The 22,128-nt window shown below is 34.0% G+C and overlaps 1 protein-coding gene across 2 annotated transcripts in view; it reads right to left on the bottom strand.

The window, feature by feature from the left end:
• Nucleotides 1-22,128, bottom strand: part of LOC115218122 — a 225,562-nt gene that overhangs the window by 166,627 nt on the left and 36,807 nt on the right. The window lies entirely within an intron of this gene.

Below are 22,128 nucleotides of genomic sequence, written 5' to 3'. Positions count from 1 at the left end.
TAATTTCAAGCTTACGAGTAAAGTCCGAAATACAAGGGTTAATGTGTACAAGTCTGAGTTACACCTGTTTGTTGTTTACACACCTGTCTTTGTCTTTTGGTTTTTTTTTAGTAAATTCTCACTATAATATATATATATATATATATATAGAGAGAGAGAGAGAGAGAGAGAGAGAGAGAGAGATACATACATATATAAATACACACACACACACACACATATACATACATATAATGGAGTAAGTACATAAGTATATTTAGGCTTGTTGAGTATAGCTGAAGTGGGGGGGGGGACTGCGTATAGCAAAACTAGTGTGTAAACCATTCATAGACACTAAAAGTATGGTTGAGATTATTATCAATTCTGGATATAAGCAGAAAGTATTCATGTTACTTAGGGAACATAAATAACCATAAGGTGTATTATAATCATAACTACATCAGGTTGATGAATTTTAAAGATTGTAACTTTGTAACCATCTTATTTGCCTTACACACAAATATATATATACACATATACATATATATTCATGTACATATATATATATATATATATATATATGTATATATATATATATATATATATATATATATATACATATCTATATATATATACATATACATATATATATACATATATACATATACACATACATATACACATACGTATATATATGTGTGTGTGTGTGCATGTGTGTGTGCATGTAAAAAGGTTGATAGTTTTGTACAGTAATGTAAAAATCATGCAAATTCATGGTTGAATAGAATTAATTAAATTAAATTAATTTTAAATCACTGCACTCTTCAGTGCAAGAAGGATAACAAAATATTTTAGAAAGGACTTGAGACGGGAAAAATAAAAAACTAAGGTACCTTACATTCTCATCAAGATAAATATGAATCTCCTAGATCCTATTCTCCTTCTTCCTTTCTCAAGTCCTTTGTAAAAATTTTCTTTATACTTCTTGCACTGAAGAGTACAGTGATATATAATCAATTTAATTTAATCCAATTAATTTAATTAATTCTATTCAACCATGAATTTCCATGATTTTCATATCACTGTATGAAACAAACGTCTGCATGAATTAAAATTCTCTTATATAATTTAACACTTCCTCTTCTCCATTTTTGTCAACATTATATATACATATATGTATATATAATTGTATATATATACAATTGTTCGTTTGTTTTCCACCTGCCTTCGTCTTTTATTTATTTTCATAAAGCTTCCCGTTATATGTATATATACATATATATAGATATATACATATATATACATATATGTATATGTATACATACATACATACATACATATAGATATATATATATATACATATAAATACATATATGTATATATACATATATGTGTATATATACATATATGTGTATATATACATATATGTATATATATATGTATATATATACATATATTTATATATATGTGGCACGTAAAAAGCACCCACTACACTCACGGAGTGGTTGGCGTTAGGAAGGGCATCCAGCTGTAGAAACACTGCCAGATAAGACTGGAGCCTGGTGCAGCCTTCTGGCTTCCCAGATCCCCGGTCGAACCATCCAACCCATGCTAGCATGGAGAACGGACGTTAAACGATGATGATGATGATGATGATATAAATATATGTATATATACATATATATAAATATATGTATATATATACATATATGTATATATACACATATATGTATATATACACATATATGTATATATACACATATATGTATATATACATATATATACATATATGTACATATATGTATATATACATATATACATACACATATAAATATATATACATATATATCATCATCATCATCATCGTTTAACATCCGCTTTCCATGCTAGCATGGGTTGGACGGTTCAACTGGAGTCTGGGCAGCCAGAAGGCTGCACCAGGCCCAGTCTGGTCTGGCAGTGTTTCTACAGCTTGATGCCCTTACTAACGCCAACCACTCCGTGAGTGTAGTGGGTGCTTTGCGTGCCACCAGCACAGGTGCCAGATGAGGCTGGCAAACGGCCATGATCGGATGGTGCTTCATACGTGCCACCGGCACGGGGACCAGACGAAGCTGGCAACGGCCACGGTCGGATGGTGCTTTTTACGTGCCATACATATATGTATATATACATACGCGTTCAAAATAATTTTTCCATCGTCTCGACGTAAAAGCCCTAATCGTTTGTTTTTACTGTGTTATTCTCCTTGTCCTGTCTTTTACTGTTTTTATTTGTATTGCTTTTACTGTCTTGTTTTGTTTTTACTGTCCTGTTCTTGTCACCATTTTTAACCCTCTGCAAAAAATCCTGGACCAGGCTGCGTGATGTGTTCTTGGGCAAGACACTTTATTTCACTTTGCTCCAGTTCACTCAGCTGTAGATATTTGTTGCGACATCACAGGTGCCAAGCTGTATTGGCCTTTGCCTTTCAGTTGGATAACACTGGTGGCATGGAGAAGGGAGGCCAGTATGCATGGGTGACTGCTGGTCTTCAATATACAACCTTGCCTGGACTTGTGCCATATGACTGTTCCTGACTTAAATATTCCTTTAGCTGATACCAGACATCAGTCTGTTATTGATATTAGCTAAATAAATAAATATATAATTTTTAGTCTAATATATTTTGAATTATTATACTCTTTCTAAAAATCTTCTCTATTGGTGTTAATAAGCTACATATATTTTACCATAGTATTAGTAATTAAGCCATTTTATTTCCTTTCCAATGGTGTTCTGCCCTACTTGATTATTTTATTTTGTTTCTCTATTATTATATAATTAGCCTTTATTTATTTATAAAATTAATCTAATTTTTGTATCTCTATAAATTCATACTTATCTTATATAAATCTATACTGGTATATTCACTACTTATAAAAAAAAACTGCTTAGATTATAACTTTATCAATATATAATTAGCATGTTCCTTTACCTCAATACTCCTTTATATACAAATTAATCAATATTCACAGATACCATCTGATGAGTTAGTATTTAAGTGTACAATATGTATAAATATTAAACTATTTCTGGATAATTTATTTTCCTCCTTCTATTGTGGTAAAAGTTTTGTATATATTCAAAAGTATTCAAAAATTTCTATCCTTTTGTTATAATATTCTTCTTAATAATCTTCTGAATAACCCTAAACTTTAACTGTATACACTATAGCCACATTGTTTAAAATATTTAACTAGAGTACTACATGTTAAGACTTCCCCTGTTTCATTATCAATGGTCTGCTAGTGGGTGACCCCCTTAATTGTCAGCTAACATCTTATTTTAAGTTTTCTTTTACCAAAAATCATGATATTGCTTCTAATAAATCTTGATTTTTATGACTATACCAACTATGATATCTGTCTGTTCCCACAGCCCTACCCCTAACAAATACTGCCCTCTGTTCTCTCAGCCTTAGATATACAAGGGATTTGATAAACTAATCTATAAATTAAACTGACCCCATAAAAACAAAAAAATCTATAAATTAAACTGACCCCATAAAAACAAAAAATCAGTGACAGGCAGAGTCTGTAACAATGTATATCTTCTTGAAAATTTAATAACTTCTATACTGGAGGAGACAGTATGTTCTTTGTCTATCTCCTTAACTTCTTGGAGATTTTAGGTATAATTATACTAATGTGTCCATATGTTCTAATTTAATTAAATTCTGTCTTTGTGCAGCTGAAGATTGCTCTGCATTTTAAATTGATGTAATGATTGCATTGTTCAATTAAATGGAGTGGCATGAAATGATCGTACTACATTACCTCTGGATATCTTTGTTGCTTATTTTGATATATATATATATATATATATAATATATATATATATATATATATTATATATAACACATTAAAAAAGGTGGCTTATTAGCAATTAGAATTCAAAGGCAAGATTAACAGAGGTTATTAAAGTGACACCAAAGTGACACTCCAGACAGTGTGTTTGTGGCTTTGAGTTTAACTCTTATCTTTAACAAAAGTAGTGCTAGTCATTACCCTCTGTCACTTTAGTTTCTAACTGCTAACAAGCCACCCTTTTTAATTTGTTGTTTACTCTTTTACCATTTTGGAAATCAGCACACATTTTCAATGGTTTTCCTCATAAGACTGACAGAGGTAGTTAAGTTTAACCCTAGGTGTTAAGAACCAGTGAAGAGTATTGTGATCTGGCTATGTACGTTGGGGACTTACTTCCTTTGTCAGTCACTTAAGAGAGTGCATTTGTGGCTTTGAGTTAGTTTAACTCTTATCTTTAGCAAAAGCAGTGGTAATCAGTACCCTCTGTCACTTTAGTGGCCTCCACTTTTATATAAATGATGGACTTTTATTCAGTTTCTGTCACCCAAATCCACTCACAAGGCTTTGGTCAGCCTTAGACTATAGAAGACACTCATCCAAGGTGCCATGCACTGAGACTGAACCCAAGACTATGTGATTAGGAAGCAAGCTTCTTGAAAACAACTATTCTAATATTTCACTGAAACCAAGGGCACCAAACATTTTCAATTTTTATTTGCAACCACTCTCAAAAGATTTTTTTGTCTAGCAAGGTACTTGGTGACCCTGTAAGTGCAGGTTCCACTTAAAAAGCACCCAGTCTGCACTGTAAAGTGGTTGGCATTTGGAAGTGCATCCACCTGTAAAAACATTCCCAAAACTGACCTTGCCTGTGCTTGAGCCACATAAAAAGCACTCTGCTAAGTGGTTGGTGTTAGGAAGGGCGTCCAGTTGTAAAAATCCTGCCAAAGCAGAAGTCTGGTGAAGGCTCTGCCTGGCCTGCTCCTGTCAAACCATCCCACTCATGTTAGCATGGAAGGTGAACGTTAAACAATGATGATGAGTTCAGCTAATCCATTGACCCCTTGATCCTTTGACCCAAGATATTTGCTATTGTATGTGATATAGGCTTGATTTCAACCAGCTGAGTCTATCCTACTTGATTAAATGCTAGTTCTTCATATATGGTATCAGTGGTGCTTGGTTCCAGAAGCAGTAAAGACTATGTCTCTCAGTAAGTGAACCAGTTCACTAAGTTGTTGATATGTAGCATGGCATGGTACCATTCACTTTTACATTAAGTCTATATATATATGTAAATATGATCCATCTTACAGTATAAATCCCTTCTGTACTATATTTTTCAAGATGTTTATAGTACTTAGGGCTTAGTGTTGTAAGTAAATGGTTAACTGAGAACCTTGCCTCTCAAAATATAGAAACATTTCTCATGGCACCAACCATGAGTGTGTTTGTGTGTGTCTGTATGTCTGTCTGTCTGTATTAGTATTTAACAGAAGTAACTCTTGGATCTTGCGTCACTCTGTTACTTCTGCTAAATGTTACTAGAAGTAACATGCTCATAATTGAGTTCTATTTCTTCTGTTTGCATCAGCATACCTGTACATATACAGATATATATATATATATAAGTATGTAACTTATTCAAAACCAGTGGGATCATGCCTATGACCCTTACAAGCTGTCCCAGACTGGTGAGATCATAAATTTTTGTAGATTATTGTTTGTGGGGGAAAAAATTGGGTAGAGGGTTTGTTTCAGAGAAATGAAAAAGTGTCATGGACCAGTGTTTATTGTCTACATCTGAAGAGTAGCTCAGACAGTTGAGGAGTCGACAGGAAGTGGTGGTGATATTGAGTGATGATATTGGTTGGAAACAGATTTCTGGCAAATTGAGTGAAGTAGAGGCTGTTACAGAACCAGCAGAAGAGATAAAGGAAGGAACACAGCAAACCAGTGGTTTAATGACTGTAATAAATCAAATTAATTAAAAAGAGAAAAATGTTCCTACAGATAAGACACTTATCTACCTGTTGGGATGGACACATTTTACGACAATTAATCAACAATCCCACAACAGTGATCTGTAGCACTTATTTACAGTTATGTGTACTGGGAAATCGAAAGCAATGGCAATTGTCACAAAATTGGCAGAACACAAAGCACTGCTCTTTTGTCACATTAAGGGTTTCTGAGATAGATTCAAGGACAAATATTTGGAAAATAATATCAATTACATTAATCTTAATACTTGACTAGTATTTATTTTACTGACCTCAGTGAGATTTGAACTGAGAATGTAAGGAGATATAACTAAATGCTGCAAGGTATTTTGTCAGGCTCTCTGCCATATCTGTCACCCACTAGAAAATATAAAATAGTCTGAGGTTGAGGCAGTGAGTGTGAAACTAGAGAGAAAGAGAAGTTTGGTGTGGCAGTGATTGTTAGATGCCAACTTGAACTTGGTGAACCAAATATTGGCACAAATTAAAGAGAGAACAATTGGTACAAGAGAGGAAGTCATTTGTCATATTATCCTGCTGAATAAAAGAAACAGAGCAGATTTAATCAGACCCTCACTAAACATAAGGATGGAACAGAACAAAATGGAAGAGAAAAAAGAAGAGAGTGGCATCACCAGATTTCTGAGAATCTATTAATATGACCATTAAGATCAGTAATTTTCATTAAATCTATTTCAGACAAATCAGACTCCTCATTGAATTAGTAACTAAATAGGGATATTTGTCTGCAAATGCATTTCCAGAGCAGTTTTAAAAGCTATTTTGCACCTGCTACATGATCAGCCAGAGGTATGTATTGATTTCCAAAGACACAGTATGTGTGTGTAGAAAGAGAGAAAGGGATAAATAGTGTAAGATGAAATATGAAAGAGCCAAGGAAGAAACTCAACACATTATCTACCATTGTTAAGTATTTCTTCAAAGCAGCAAGAGAAACTGGTGAAGGTTAGTGATGCGTATAAGTAAACTTATTTGTAGCTCTTGTCATCATTTGTGAAGGAGAAAGTTGTATAGAATCAGGTAGAGTTCTTTCACATCTATTGTTTGTTCAATACTGATAAGACATGAAAGGTGTTCCTTTATTTTATGCTTATTGATTTTACTTACCAAACATTCTAGCTTACAACAGCGATTGTCAGTGTATTTTACAGTGTGTGTGTGTGTATCTGTGTGTGTGTGTGTGTGCGTATGTATGTGTGTGGTGTACAGCATCATCATCATTATCATCATTATTTTTATGTCCATTTTACCATGCTTGCATGAGCAGATTGGATCTTCTCCAGCTCAGCTTCTTACTACTCGGTGTGGCTCTCTGTCATCTCCTTTGTAAATTTCAGCCAGCTGAGATCGGCTTTTACCATTTCTTTCCATGTCTTCCTCTGCATGTGTGCAAAGTGCAGTGTTGCATGGTATCAAAACATGGGTATTGAAAGCAGAAAACAGAGTAAAAGCTGGAAATAATGGAAGCAAGCTCAGCTTGATGTGTACTGTCAGTGTGGATGATGGAGCACAAAAGAACTGAGAAAAGGCAAGGTTGAAGAAGAATCAGATGTATTATACAAGACAGGAGATTGTGCTGGTAGAGATGTGCAGAAAGGAAGAGGATAATAGTTAGGTACACAAGTGGTAAATGGGAGCATCATGCAGAAGAGAAAGACTAAGGAAGTCAAAGATAAAAAAAAATGTTCTTTATTCTCAACAGAAGCAAGTGGACCTTCACAAAGACAGAACAAATGGCAAGTTACTGTGATTGGTCAACACCTGCCCAATACAGGGAAATGTAGCAAAATATATGTAACATAATGAATTTGTAAGCATTTTCATGTACCAAAACATAGTATATTCTATTTAACTGTTCAAAGCCAAAGAGTCATGCCGCTGACTCTCAAGTTTTCTCAATATAAGCATACTGTGAAAAAGTAAGTAGACAAATATAGAACTATCAGCTAAGATGTACATAGATATATATTCCCTTATACACACACACATATATATATATATATATATAATATATATATATATATATATGTATATGTAGGTTTTATATTCATAGATATATCTATGTGTGTGTGTGTGTGTGTATATATATATAGAGGAAGCCGAAAGGGTATGCTCCTACTTTCAGTGTTTTCAAATCCAAACCAGGGAGTTCTGAGCTGATGATAGAAATGTCGACTTTGACTAATCTTGAAACGTACGTTCTCAAATAACCTTTGCACTTGATTTTTTAATGTCTCTACCCCCATATTTGCGTGAGTTGAGTTGAGCAAACACTATATGAGAGAGGTTTTCTTTAAGTATTAGAAATAGTTTTAAAAAAGTTTTTTTAGCTGCTATTTCTAATGAGTTCAGTATGCGGCAAAGTAATTTATTTTACTAAGCCCTTTTATATAATGTAATAATTTGAATTCGCCTTAAATGGTCCCTTTGCATACTGAATACTTGGTGAAATTGATTAATTAATTAATTTTACCCTCAATTGTTGAAATTATATATATATATATATATATATATATATATATATTTGTTTTGCAAGATCTTTGATGTGAAATTGTGTGTTGAAACAGATATTGTTGTATTTAGGAATGGTCATTTTGCCAGTTTAGCCAATAAAATGGCTGACCATTAGTAAGGAGAGACATACGAAAGAAGAAAGCAATGGACCACTGATGAGGTCACAGGAGTGTGACAAAAGAACTCTGGCCGAAATAAGATTAAGATTAATGTAAAAAATTAATAACACTGAAGCAAAGTAACACCAAATATATAGTGCATGTGTTTTTATTGGCTAAACTGGCAAAATGACCATTCCGAAATACAACAATATATATATATATATATATATATCAATTTGAGTAAAAAGCAAGCATCATTTTGAACCATGAAAAATTTGTACCAAATTTTTGCAGAGTTTTGAATTATTTTAAACATATTTTTGCAATTGTTTGATAATACAGACATAGACTGGCCAAAAGGCATCAATAAATTTACATTGATACTTTTTTCACCTTTGTTACAATCATCTGGAATGGAACTGTCAAAGCACAATATTCAAGCAATTTTGCTATTCAACTTTAAAAAAGGACATAAAGCAGCTGAAACCTTTCGTGATATCAACGAAACATTTGGTCAGGAAATGACCTGTGAGTGGTCAGCTCGAAAATGGTTTAAATAATTTTGCAGTGGAGACCTGAGCTCTGAAGATCATGAGCATAGCAGACACCCATCTGTCATCGATGATAGTCAATTAAAGACCCTCATTGAGTAAGATCCACGGAAAACCACTCAAGAACAGGCAAAAGAACTTCAAGTTAGCCAGGAAACTGCCTGCAACCATTTGCATATAATCAGAAAATCAAGAAAGTTTGACAGATGTGCCCCACAAGATTTCAATGAAAATCAGAAAATGCACAGATATAAAATTTACTTGTTGCTTCTTCTCCGTAACCAGAGCGATCCATTTCTCAAAAGTATTGTAACTTACGATGAAAAGTGGATTCTGTACAATAATAAAAAAATGTTCTTCACACTGGTTCGACCAAAATGAAGCACCAAAATCCTTCCCTAAACCCGAGCTCTTCAAAATGAGGGCTATAGTGACTGTTTGGTGGTGTACTGCTGGACTCATCCACTATAACTTCTTAAAACCCAAGAAAAACCATTACTGCAGAAACATATTGCCATAAAATTGCCAAAATGAACGAAAAACTGCTACCTCTCTGTCCCAGACTGGTCAACAGAAGAGGGCCAATCATTCTTCATGACAATGCTCAACAATATGTTTCACTAATGATGCTCCAGAAGTTGAGGGAACTTGGATATGAAGTTTTTCTCCACCCAGCTTATTCCCTAGACTTCTCTCCTAGTGACAACCACTTTTTCAAGCACCTTCAAGAGTTCAATAGGTCCAGAACTCCAGATTTTTATGTTACCAGAATAAACAAACTTGTAACTCATTGGCAAAAATGTGTTGATTGTAATGATACTTTGATAAATAAAATTTCCACATTGTTGAAATATATTGAAATGAATTTCATGTTTCAAAACATTGCTTAGTTTTTACTCAGCCTGATATATATATATATATATATTTTCTTTATTTGTGTATTAAGGCTACCATTGATTTCATGTTAAGAAAAAATCTTAATATCTTAATAATTTTTCAAACTAATCACATGGGGGAATGGTGTTAATCTTAATACACAAATAAAGAAGTTTTATCCACCAATGTGGTGCTGAGCACTCATTCTCATTGTTCAACGTTTGCATATATATATATATAATATATATATATATATATATATATATATACACACACACACGTGTATGTATATGCATGCATGCATATGTATACATATGTGTGTGTGTGTTTACATACATAGACACACACACATATATATATATGTACACACACACACACACACACATGCCAATGTATATCTAACAAGAGAAAAACAGAACTAATTTCAATTCTTCATTGGGATTTCACTTGCAGCTGATTACAATATACCAAGCTAAGTAAATGTTTACATTTTTCTCTTACTTAAAGCATTGGTGAACTTATCTATAGGTCTACTCAGTTGGATGGAAAAGCACTGGGTGCTTTTATTCTTGGCACCAGCACTAGTAAGGATTGCCTCATAAACAGCACTATTGATGATAGCCTCATTACTTAGCCCTGAAGTGGAATCTGTAATTGAAGGAGAATAGAAGAGAGGATGTGCAATGGTGTCATGGATGTAGAAATGATGAGTAAGATGAGGGAGTATAGCAGGTAACAGGGGAAAGGGAAGGGATTAGTGAGAAGGTCAAAGAAAAGGGAGGTATAGAGCTGAAAAGATGATAGGGATGAACATAAGGGATGAGAATGGGCAGAATGTGTGGGGGGAAAAGTGATAGTAAAGGAACAATGGATGACAGTGGAGAAGAATCCTGAGAAAATCATTGAGAGGTGTTGGGAAGCAGGTCTCATAGAATGAGTCAGATGGGCAAGATGAGAAAAGTGTAGGAGTGTTGAAGTGGCAGAGATGTATGGGAGAGAAGAGTGAGAAAAAAGGAAAAAAAGTAAATAATGAATGGTACCATGAAGTAGATATTAGTGGGTACCAGAGTGTGACTGCTGCAAAAGCATTGTGAACAGTGAAGGAGTGAAAAGGAAAAAGAGAGGAGGACAACAGCTGATGGATGTAGCAAGGGAAAGAAAAGCTAGAAGGCATCCTTGAGGTATAAGTGCAAATAGTAAGACAAAGCTAAGAGGAAGTGTTGGGAGGTAGTAAAAGTAACTTGGAAGAGAGTGTACTGTGAGTGATGAAGAGATAGGAGTTCTGGATGATATAAAGTGACAGGCATAAGCTAGGCTTCATGAAAAGCAGTATATAGATATACATTTAGAAAGGGGTGCTGAAGGCCTTAAGGGTATTGTGAAAGGCTTGGTTAGAGGTCCAACCTTTGAAGTTCTTTTACAGGGTGTAGAAAAACTGAAGGACCGCTGCAATAAATGTATTGATCTGAGAGAGGAATATGTGGAGTAAAATCATAATTAACTGATCCTTCTGGATTTTCTTTCACCCAAGCCCAGGAACTTTTCAGCACCGCCTTATACACCTACAAAAAATTATGGTACAACACCTTACTCACTACCCTTGAGTTAGGGTGCACTTTTCCATGGGTAGATGAGTCTTCTGTAGCATTAAATATTGCCAATCAGTAGGGTCCTTTGTAATATCCTTCAATAGATGTAGCATCTTCAGACCAGCCTTCACCACTTCATCCCCAGTCTTCCTTGATCTCCCTCTTCCACAGGTTCCACTAAATTGGAATACTCAATGATTTTGTTTGCAGTGGTCATACTCCACACATATCACATACCTCTAACAGGGCAGCCTCCTTTCTTGTACAGTACATCTGATTTCTCTTATAACCAGTTTTTCTCTTAGCTCCTTTTGTACTCTGACATTCATGCACAATAATATTGCACTTCCACTGGAGCATGTTAGCTTTATTTCATTCCAATCTTCCCAAATACTCTGTATTCATGGCCCATGGCTCACTACCATGCAGAAACACAGTTCTAACATGCAGCATACAATCTGCCTTTCATTGTGAAGGCAGACCTTCTTGCCAGCAGCTATATTAGGAACTCCTTGAACTTCTTCCAACACCTTCTTAACTTGATTATAATTCTTTCAGAGCAACCACCAACTCTGCTAATTATGTCTCCTAAGTAACTAAAGGTATTTACTACTTCTAGTGAGTCATCTGATTAGTTAAGAAAACCATTTTCCTGTGTGTGGTGGTGGTGGGGGGTATGCAATTCATTTTTAAAAATAATTTGTACCATTCTCCTTCAACAGCAACAGACAGATATATACAGACAGGTAGACAGACGCATAAACAGGTAGACTGAGAAGAAAAACTTGAACTTACAAGAGCATTTGCTTGTGTAAAGATACAAAATACTCCTTCACAATCCATCATTCTTTCCTACAACTCCTCTCATCTTTTAATAGTGATGTTTAAATCTTGCTTTATTTACAGGACATCTGCTCTGTGTGTGTGTGTATGTGTGTGTGTACATTGTAAATATGCAGATATATTTAGATATATTTAAGTATCAAAATTAGACAAATTCTTTAGAAAAGTAAGAGATATTTGCTAAAGTTCTCAAGTTTTCCCTTAAGTCACAAGACCTAATTCTAATGTAAAATATTTCCCAAAACATATCTACTTCACAGCAGCAGCAGACAGAGTTTCCATTGTTAATATTCTTGTTATTGTGACCTCTGAATAGCAGAACAATTTTGCCTCAACCCATAGAATCTAGAGCACAAGTGACACAATAGGAACCATTATCCAACTGACGAGAAGCTTTTGTCGTAGAGGTTAGACTGTTCTTTGAAAGAAATATAAATATTGTAATGTTCTTTCTACATGACACATTTGTTTGGGTCAGAAAGTTCTAAACAATTACACAGAATAATTAAACTTCTTACAACTTTGTTTATATTAATTTATTATATTTATGTTTGCTTTGATTTATTATCTTCCTACTTCTAGATAGAAGTTTCTAAAATTAATGAGGTCCTGTGTGTAACCTGAGTCTAGAATGGGTATGTAAAAGGCAAACAGAATGGTTGGCAACAACAAAACTATAAAATATTGTCTCAAAAGGGAATTATGATATTGGCACATGGACCTGCAAGTTTAACAGATTTAATATGTAGATGCTAAAATTTAAATCCTAATCCTATATCACCTGTCAATCCAAAACTTTGATCATATTCAGGTTAATGTAAACCAAACTCCCACCTGCTTTATGAAAAATAATGCAAGATTTCAGTGGAACAATTAAGTGACGTACCAAACACCAACAAATTACAAACTATTAGTTACTTTACTAACACATTATTTCAAATTATTTTATAGACATACTCAGGCAGCTATAACCATGAAGTCAAGAAGGTCACTTGACAACCACAATATTTGGGGTTTAGTCCATCAGTACAGGACATGGAGCAAGTGATTTCAAGTACAGTTTCTGGTTCACTAATACCTTATCAGTGAAACTGGTAGTAAAAAACTGAGGAAACCATTTTATATATATATGTGTGTGTGTATGTGTGAGTGTGTAAGTATGTGTGTGACAGAGAGAACTAATTTACTTATAAATTTGGTAAAAAAATTTCAAAATAATGTTAGTTAAAAAAAATTCTTTTAAAAACATACCAGCAAAGAATAAACCAATACCAATAAGAGAGGCTCTACAGAAATAGGGAAAGGAAATTCTACAAACAGCTAAAGAATGGGGAGGGACTACAAGAAAAATGATGTGCCAGTTGCTGAAGTAGCAAAGAACTTTTGGTCAGAAATTTGGCACGAAGACGATCAACATAATATGGAAGCAATCTGTATATGTAAATTTAAAGCTGAAATGGAAGAGGGAGCAAAACAAGAAAATATGATATCATAGATAAGAAAGTAAAAGAGATGCTTAAGAAAATACCAAATTGTAAAGCCTTCAGACTAGAGTTCAGAGATTCTGGCTCAAAGGGCTTCCAAATACATACAGCCATAAACAATCATTTCCTACTAACTGTATAGAAAATGAAACATCAACATGACAAAAGGAAAGACAGTACTGGTACAGAAGAACATAGAAAAGAAAGTGAAGTCAGTAATTACAGGCCTATAACATGCTAACAATTACTCAGGAAACTATTAACTGGCCCCATAGCAAATGAAGTGTACAGCTTTCTGATGAAGAAGAATCTATTGCCAGAGGAGAAAACCGGATACAGAAAGAAGTCAAGGGTATCTGCTGTATATTGTTACTATGGTAGTAAATAATGTATGAATAAGAGAGAAGAATTTAGCTGTTGGCTGGATAGACTACAAGGCAGCTTATGACAATGTTCCATATGACAGGCTCCTGAAATGCCTGAGGACATTCAGAGTCAATGTGAAGATAAACAGTTTCCTAGAAAAAGCAATAAGAACATGGGAAATAGAACTAACATACACAAATGCATTATTAGGAAATGTGAAAATATTCCAGGAAGCTTGCTCTCTCTTCATTAATCTTTCTGACAAGTATACTGAGAATAACTAGGCCAGCCAATGAGTTTATCAAAACCAAGATGAAAATAAATCACCTGCTTTTATATGGACAACCTTAAACTATATACAAAAAGTGAAAAATACCTGAATTCTTTAATTGAAACAGTGAGAGTGTTTAGTAAGATATTGAGATGCAGTTTAGGGTGATTAAGTGTACAGTGTTAATTATGAAGAGAGGCTGAGAGATAAATTATGATGGTATAAAATTACAAGATGACATTAGATTGCTGTGAAATAATTAAGGATGCAAGTAGCTATGAACAGTGCAAGATCATAGGGAAATGGCAAGAGAAATGAGAGAGAAAAACTCTCAAGAGTACAAGAGAAGAATTGAGAAGGTGCTTGAAACAAAATTAAAAGGAGGGGAATATTATCAATGCAATGAATACATGAGACATATTAGCAGTCATACACTCAATTCCTGCTATAAAATTCACAGAGACTAGGGGTAATATTGACAGATTATAACCACCAAGAAATGAAGGTGGGAGAGGATTGCTAAATGCACAAGACACCATTAGAACTGCAATACTGGGTTTGAAAAACTAGATCGTACATAATGAGGAAAAAATACAATTGGTAACTAAAAAATGTTCAAGAAGATACTGAAACAATAGAATACAAGAACAGAAGGAAGAACAACAGAACAAATAGCTGGAATGAGGAGCAATTACATGGCTAATTCATGCAACAACCTAAGGATGCTGAAATTAAAGAACACCGAGAGATGGAATTCTACAATATGTAACTGAAATGCTACTTATAGCTACTCAAGAACAAGCCATTAGGACATTTGATAAAACTAAGGGAGAGAGAGCAAATACAGAATCTGTGGGAAAGGAGATGATATTATTACCCATCTCTTGAATGAATGCAGTAAGCTAGTACAAAAAATAATATAAGTACAGGCATGATAGCATATGTAAAAGAGTACATTGAAATGTTAACCAAATATGTAGATTCAAAGAAGTAGAAAAATGATAGAAAAACATGAGCCAGAGGCTGTGATAAAGAATAAGAATTGCAGGATTTTATGGAATCTCCCCATAAAGACTAACCATACTACTGAAGCAAGAAACTAGATAAAATTATAGAGGATAAAAAAAAAAAAACAAAGGTAAAATCCTAGATTTTGCAGTACTTTATAAAGTCGATACCAAAAAAATTGAAATACCAAGACCGATCCAGGGTAGTAAGTGGTGCATTTGGCACAACATCCAAACTGCTACCTAAAAGCCTGAAGTCTATTGGAATTGAAACTTGATTTGTTGACCTGTGAAAAAGTACAGTTCTGTATTCTGCAAGAATCTCAAGACAGATTCTGGATATTTGAGGAGACTTGTTGTCACCAAACCTCAAGACAATATCTCTACTAATTAATACAGCATGTAATAGTTTTAGGCATAGTAATTATAGTTTCTAACATACATAAGCCATGAAATTTCAACGGAGTGGGATAGTCAAATTAATTCCAGTACTTGACTGGTTCTTTATTTTATTAACCCCATAGGGATTGAAGGCAAAGTTGACCTAGGTAGGATTTGAAGTCAGAATGTAAAGAGCTGGAACAAATACAAGGAAATTTTATCCAACACTCACATGATTCCGCTGAAAGGAATATAAGCCTACCAAAGTAGTAGAAAATAATGACATCTCCATTCTTTGAGACTTTAGTATTCAAACTGATCCAGCTATTCAGGCCAAGAGACTTTATATTGTGTAGAAAAAATATATTGACAAAATATACTTGTTCAATAGATATGTCAATCCAATCAGACTGCAACATTTCTGTGAAAATGTTAACAAAATTGAGTAAATATAAGGACTTTGCAACAGAGGTCTCAAAAATGTAGCATTTAAGATTGATAACTGTACTTGTGATCACTGAAGCTTTAAGGATAAAACCAAACTGGTACTCATAAATGATCAAATAGCTAGAAAGCCAAAAGTAACATAGCTACAAAAAACTGTTTGTATTAGTGCATCCCACATCCTAAGAAATATATTGTCAACCAAAGAATAACTCTTAAAATCTTTCAATATCACAAATATTGTAACAAACTTCAAACAAAATCATAATTCTCCATATTTTGTCTCATTTCCCTAAGATATATATCTTAGGGAAATGAGACAAAATATGGAGAATTATGATTTTGTTACTCATAAATAACATACACAACAAAATTTCTGACTTACTGTTTGGAAAAGTTTATATAAAACAAAGTAAAATCAACAGGAAAAATATACTAGTAATGAACAGGCACAGGCGAGGGTGCATGGTAAGAAGCTTGCTTCCCAACCACATGGTTCCAGGTTCAGTCCCACTGTGTGGTACTTTGGGCAAATGTCTTCTACTATAGTCTAAGGGTAACCAAAAACCTGAGCAGATTTGTTAAACAAAAACTGAAAGAACCCCGTTGTGTGTGTGTGTGTGTTTGTCCCCTCACCTTTGCTTGACAAGTGTATTTATGTCCCAGTACATTAACAGTTCAGCAAACAGAGACGGATAGAATAAGTACCAGGTTTAACAAAAAGGACTGGTGTTGATACATTCAACTAAAAATTCTTCAAGGCAGCGCTCCAGTATAGCTGCAAGAAGTAAAAGAAAAAAGAAAAAATAGGAAGAAAGATAAAAGGAAAGTATATTGTAATCAGGGCTCAGGCACACTGCTGTTCATTGGAAAAGTGTAAAAGAGGGGACAGAAAGCAGCAATAAGTCAAGTAAAGACAGACAGCAATGATAACCAAAAAATATTCTAAAATCTAAGACACCAATAATGTAGTTTTAAAAACTATACATTCACATTTAAATCCTAATCCTATATCACCTGTCAATCCAAAACTTTGATCATATTCAGGTTTATGAAAAATAATGCAAGATTTCAGTGGAACAATTAAGTGACGTACCAAACACCAACAAATTACAAACTATTAGTTACTTTACTAACACATTATTTCAAATTATTTTATAGACATACTCAGGCAGCTATAACCATGAAGTCAAGAAGGTCACTTGACAACCACAATATTTGGGGTTTAGTCCATCAGTACAGTACATATGGAAGAATTTGGACACACATTTGTTGAATATGTCACACTGAAATCCAGCTAACCCAAGGCTTATATAATAAATGTTTCATTCTAAGTTGAAATATTTAAAGCAACATTAGTTTACATCATAGATATGACTCAGAGTTAAACAACACAGCCAGATTACATTAAACAAAGAAAAGGCTGAGACAGTTACTGTTTTTGTAAATTAAACATTAGAACCTGCCTTGTTAGTCAGCTTCTAGAAACAAAGTAGTAGTAATCACATAATACTAATTTGCATGTATGCATGCATGCACATATATATATATATATATATACACACATATATATATATAGTTAATCCAAACATGAACAAAGAGAAAACACATCAAGGCGAGGACGTGGAACAAGTATAGTGTTATTTGACGCTCAGGAAAGGAAAGAAAGAAGGAGGAGGATTTAACGTTTCAAGCAGAGCTCTTCATCAGAAACATAGAAAAAGGAAAGGTCCAAGGAAGGGAAGATAGAGAAAGAAAATCGCCAACGATACACACGCAGTCAAACATATATACATATATATCCACATACACACAAACACACATATATACATATATACACATACACACACACACATATATATATATACACACATATATAAACATATATACATATACACACACACACATATATATATATACACACATATATAAACATATATACATATACACACACACATATATATATATATATACACACATATATAAACTAATATTCCATTAACATAGTTTTGACCTTTGATAATTATGTTAGCATTTTCTTTACATAGAGCTTCTGGATTGCTTCTTTCTTTAACACTCTGGACCCGCCCTCCTAACTGCACCCTCCTGTTAATAACTTGTAGTATTCCATAGTCCTTTAATAGCTCCCTTTCTCATCTATGTTCTTTGAGCTCGGATGGTAAATAATTATGTGCACTTAACATATTTGTCTAAACCATGTTTTCTTATCTCATCCTTCTTCCTTTTGCTTATATTGTATGGTCTTAATTTTTTACTCTGATGAAGATCACTTGCTTTAATTCGAATGCCCTATGAAGATGAAGAATTTTATTCTCACATTTATGTATAGACTGCATTCAGGGAATCTATTCAGAAACAGCTGTTAGGTCTGTTATGTCTTGCTTTGTATCAATAAACAAGCTTTAAATGTGGTCCAATCAATGTGCTGGTTAATCTACATTCTTCTCCATTTTCTAATTATTTGTATACATATACTCTTGTGTCTGGGGAGAGTCATTCTCTTTTAGTGCCTCATAATTTAACACACTCACCAGTAAAATTGCCACTCATTTACTTATTTATTTTTCTAAAATTTTCGTTGCGTCTTGCAACCTTTTCAATAGAGTTGACAACTATTGAAAAGGCTGCACACACACACACGCACAGACACAACTCTACTCCATACACAAACATGTACACAAGTAATTATATGATGGGCTTCCATACAGTTTCCTCTTGCCAAATTCCACTCACAAGATATTAATTATATTGGTCAACCTCAGGCTATAGAATACCCTTGCACAATGTGTCCCTTACATATAATATATACAGGCCTGCAAGAGTCTGTGTCAGTGCCAGCTAAAAAACACTTGTACTAGTGCCATGTAAAAGCATTTGTACAAGGCCATGTTAAAGACACACAGCACACACTGTAAAGTGGTTGGCATTAGGAAGGGCAATCAGTTGTAGAAACCAGCCTAAATCAGACTGGAACTTGGTGCAACTCTCCAGCTTGCCAGCTCTGCTCAAACAATTCAACCCATGCCAGCATGGAAAACAAAAAATAATATATATATATATACATAGAAAGAGAGAGAGAGAGAGAAAGAGAGATGCACAAACACATTTGTTCAATGTAGATGCAAGTATAATAAGTTTACTCCACAAGCAAATAAGTTCCAATATTAATCCCACTCTGGGACACATTAGGCAAGGGTATGCCATAGCCTAAGGTTGACCAATATGACTAATATCTTGTGAGTGGAATTTGGCAAGTGGAAACTGTGAGGAAGCCCATCATATAATTACTTGGGTACATGTTTGTGCATGGGCTGGAGTTGCGTCTGCATGAGTGTGTGTGTGTGTGCAAGCAAACTGCATAACTTAGTGAATTTGATAAAACAATAACATGCTGAAACACATCTAAATGATGCTCCAGTATAGGCAAATTCCAGAGTGAAAGACCAGTCAAAGAATATTCATCAGGACAATGAATAGTTTATTTGCTTAACAACTAGGATTTTGCAGAACAGATATTGCATCTCACTGCTGGATATGTCTAACATTGGAAAATGTGGGAGTAAAGGAACACAAAACCATACTGGAAAAATATATCACTGTCACCTTGAACCTTTACTTGATAGGGATCACACAGAATTGGTAAATTTCTAATTATCTTAGCTCTGATCATTTCCTTCAGTTTGGTTCTGAGAAAGAGACACAACAGCTTCAAATGTTTTGTTCCATCTTTAAAAGAAGGAACTGTTGTTCATTCTTCTTTTTTTTTTTCACTTTATCCTAATGGCATCAAAGAAAAGCAATATAGTTTGGGTAAATGTAGAGCTTAGATGATCTTTCACCTGTAGGTCACACAGGTCAGAGAATATAATAGTCTTATTAACACAACTATGTCCATACCTTGGTGTAATATCAATATTAGCATAGGGTTTATACATATATATATACAGAAAAATCTACAGATATATAAGCACATACACATATACAAACTGCATACTCATTCACATACACATATATATACACACACACATACATGTCACTATACATATACATATACGCACATTTCGGTGTTAAAGAAGGAAGTGCACTTGCTATAGTGTTAATAATGATGATTACAGGTAGAGAAAATAAAGAAATAAAAGAACTGTGTATGCTATGTTTGTAATAGGTGTGTATATGCATACACACACATATAAATATATATATATACACACATACATAAATATATATATACACACACATGCACACACACATACATACACACACACACATGGACACAGACAGAAGGAAAGTCCATTTATTTAGTGAGTGTCAAAGTTCACGGTGATAGAATTCCTAGGTAATAGAGGACAAATATGTTCCATTATGTTAATTTGAAGAGATACTGCCTTGCAACAATGAGGCAGGAATCTGTTTAAGAACTGATACCTAAGTAAATTTTGGTGAGAAAAAGAGAGTGACAGAGAGAGAGAGAGAGGGAGAGAGTGGACATGATTATCGTCACCAAAAAAGGAAAATGTAATAAAATGAAGAAATAAATGGCAGATATAAAAAGAGAAAGAAAAAAAAAACAATATCAGAGAATATAAAAAAACAAAAACAAAGTGTGTGTGTGTGTAGAGAGAGAGAGGGAGGGATGTCAGGTTGATAAATTTTGTGAAAATCAATTTTGTAGTAAATGTTGTTGTGTTGAAGAAAAGCCAATAAGGAGGAAAATAAATAAATTGACAGCTTCCATCGTGGAAGCAAGTTTCGGAGCAGCAGAAACAGCTTATCACCACATTTATTAGCAAAGAGTAAATTGAATTTCCCTTAGGTAACTTAATAGAACTGGTCAAACTACTTGCTGATAGAGAAATGCTAAAACTTGGCTCCCACAGGAACCAAACAACCATGAGGTGTACATCACACACACACACAAACACACATGTGTATATCATATCTATCCCACATGCTCAGACAATCACCTATGCATATATTGTATCTACCACAAGCACACACATGAGAGAAACACACAGACACTGAATGAGTGTTAAGCTTGCAAAAGAAAATAAATAGCCAAAAATGAACAAAACAAAACAAACAAAAAAAAATATATAATGAAAGAAACACCTTGCTTATATTCACAGAGAAGTTGCTAAGATTTGACAGTAATGTTACATTGATTGTGGAGTTTGATTCATTGAAGAAATTCCTTTTTGGTAAATTCTTAGGCCTATTCTTTTTTTCACATAAAAATATACTTTCTACATTATAAAGAATAAACAAACAAAACAAAACATACATACATACGTATGTATATATACGTATTTATATGTATGTATGTGAGTGAGTGTATGTTACACAAAGTAAGATGGGACTGGGAGACAGAGGCAACCTCTTCATTTGTCCATGGATATCAGAATGATTTTGGAATTGACAGAAGGGTTTTGAATGAAAGAACATAAGGATAAGTGTTTCCTTCAACCTTTTATTTCATATTTCAAAGAACATTTTGACAGGAGATATTCAAAAGAAAACCAGGCTCAGTTTAGCAGCTGATGATCAGAAATGAGCAACTGGAAATTGGTGCCTTTCAGTTTATAATGTATTAAAAATTATTCTACATTTGTATTGAGTCCTGTAATTTATTGCTTCTGGTGAATCAAAAGATACATGTGTGTGTGTGTATACATTGTACCTTGTGCAAATGTCTTCTACTATTGCCATGAGCAACCCAAAGCCTTATGAGTGGATTTTGTAGGCAAGAACTAAGAAAAATCCAATCATCATCATCATTTAACATCTAGATTTCATGCTGGCATGAGCTGGATGGGTTAACAAGATCTG

This window comes from Octopus sinensis, linkage group LG12, assembly GCF_006345805.1.
Source record: "Octopus sinensis linkage group LG12, ASM634580v1, whole genome shotgun sequence".
In the NCBI taxonomy this organism is placed as follows: domain Eukaryota; kingdom Metazoa; phylum Mollusca; class Cephalopoda; order Octopoda; family Octopodidae; genus Octopus; species Octopus sinensis.
Note: the sequence above shows the minus strand (reverse complement) of the source record. Positions and strands in the feature narration are given on the sequence as shown.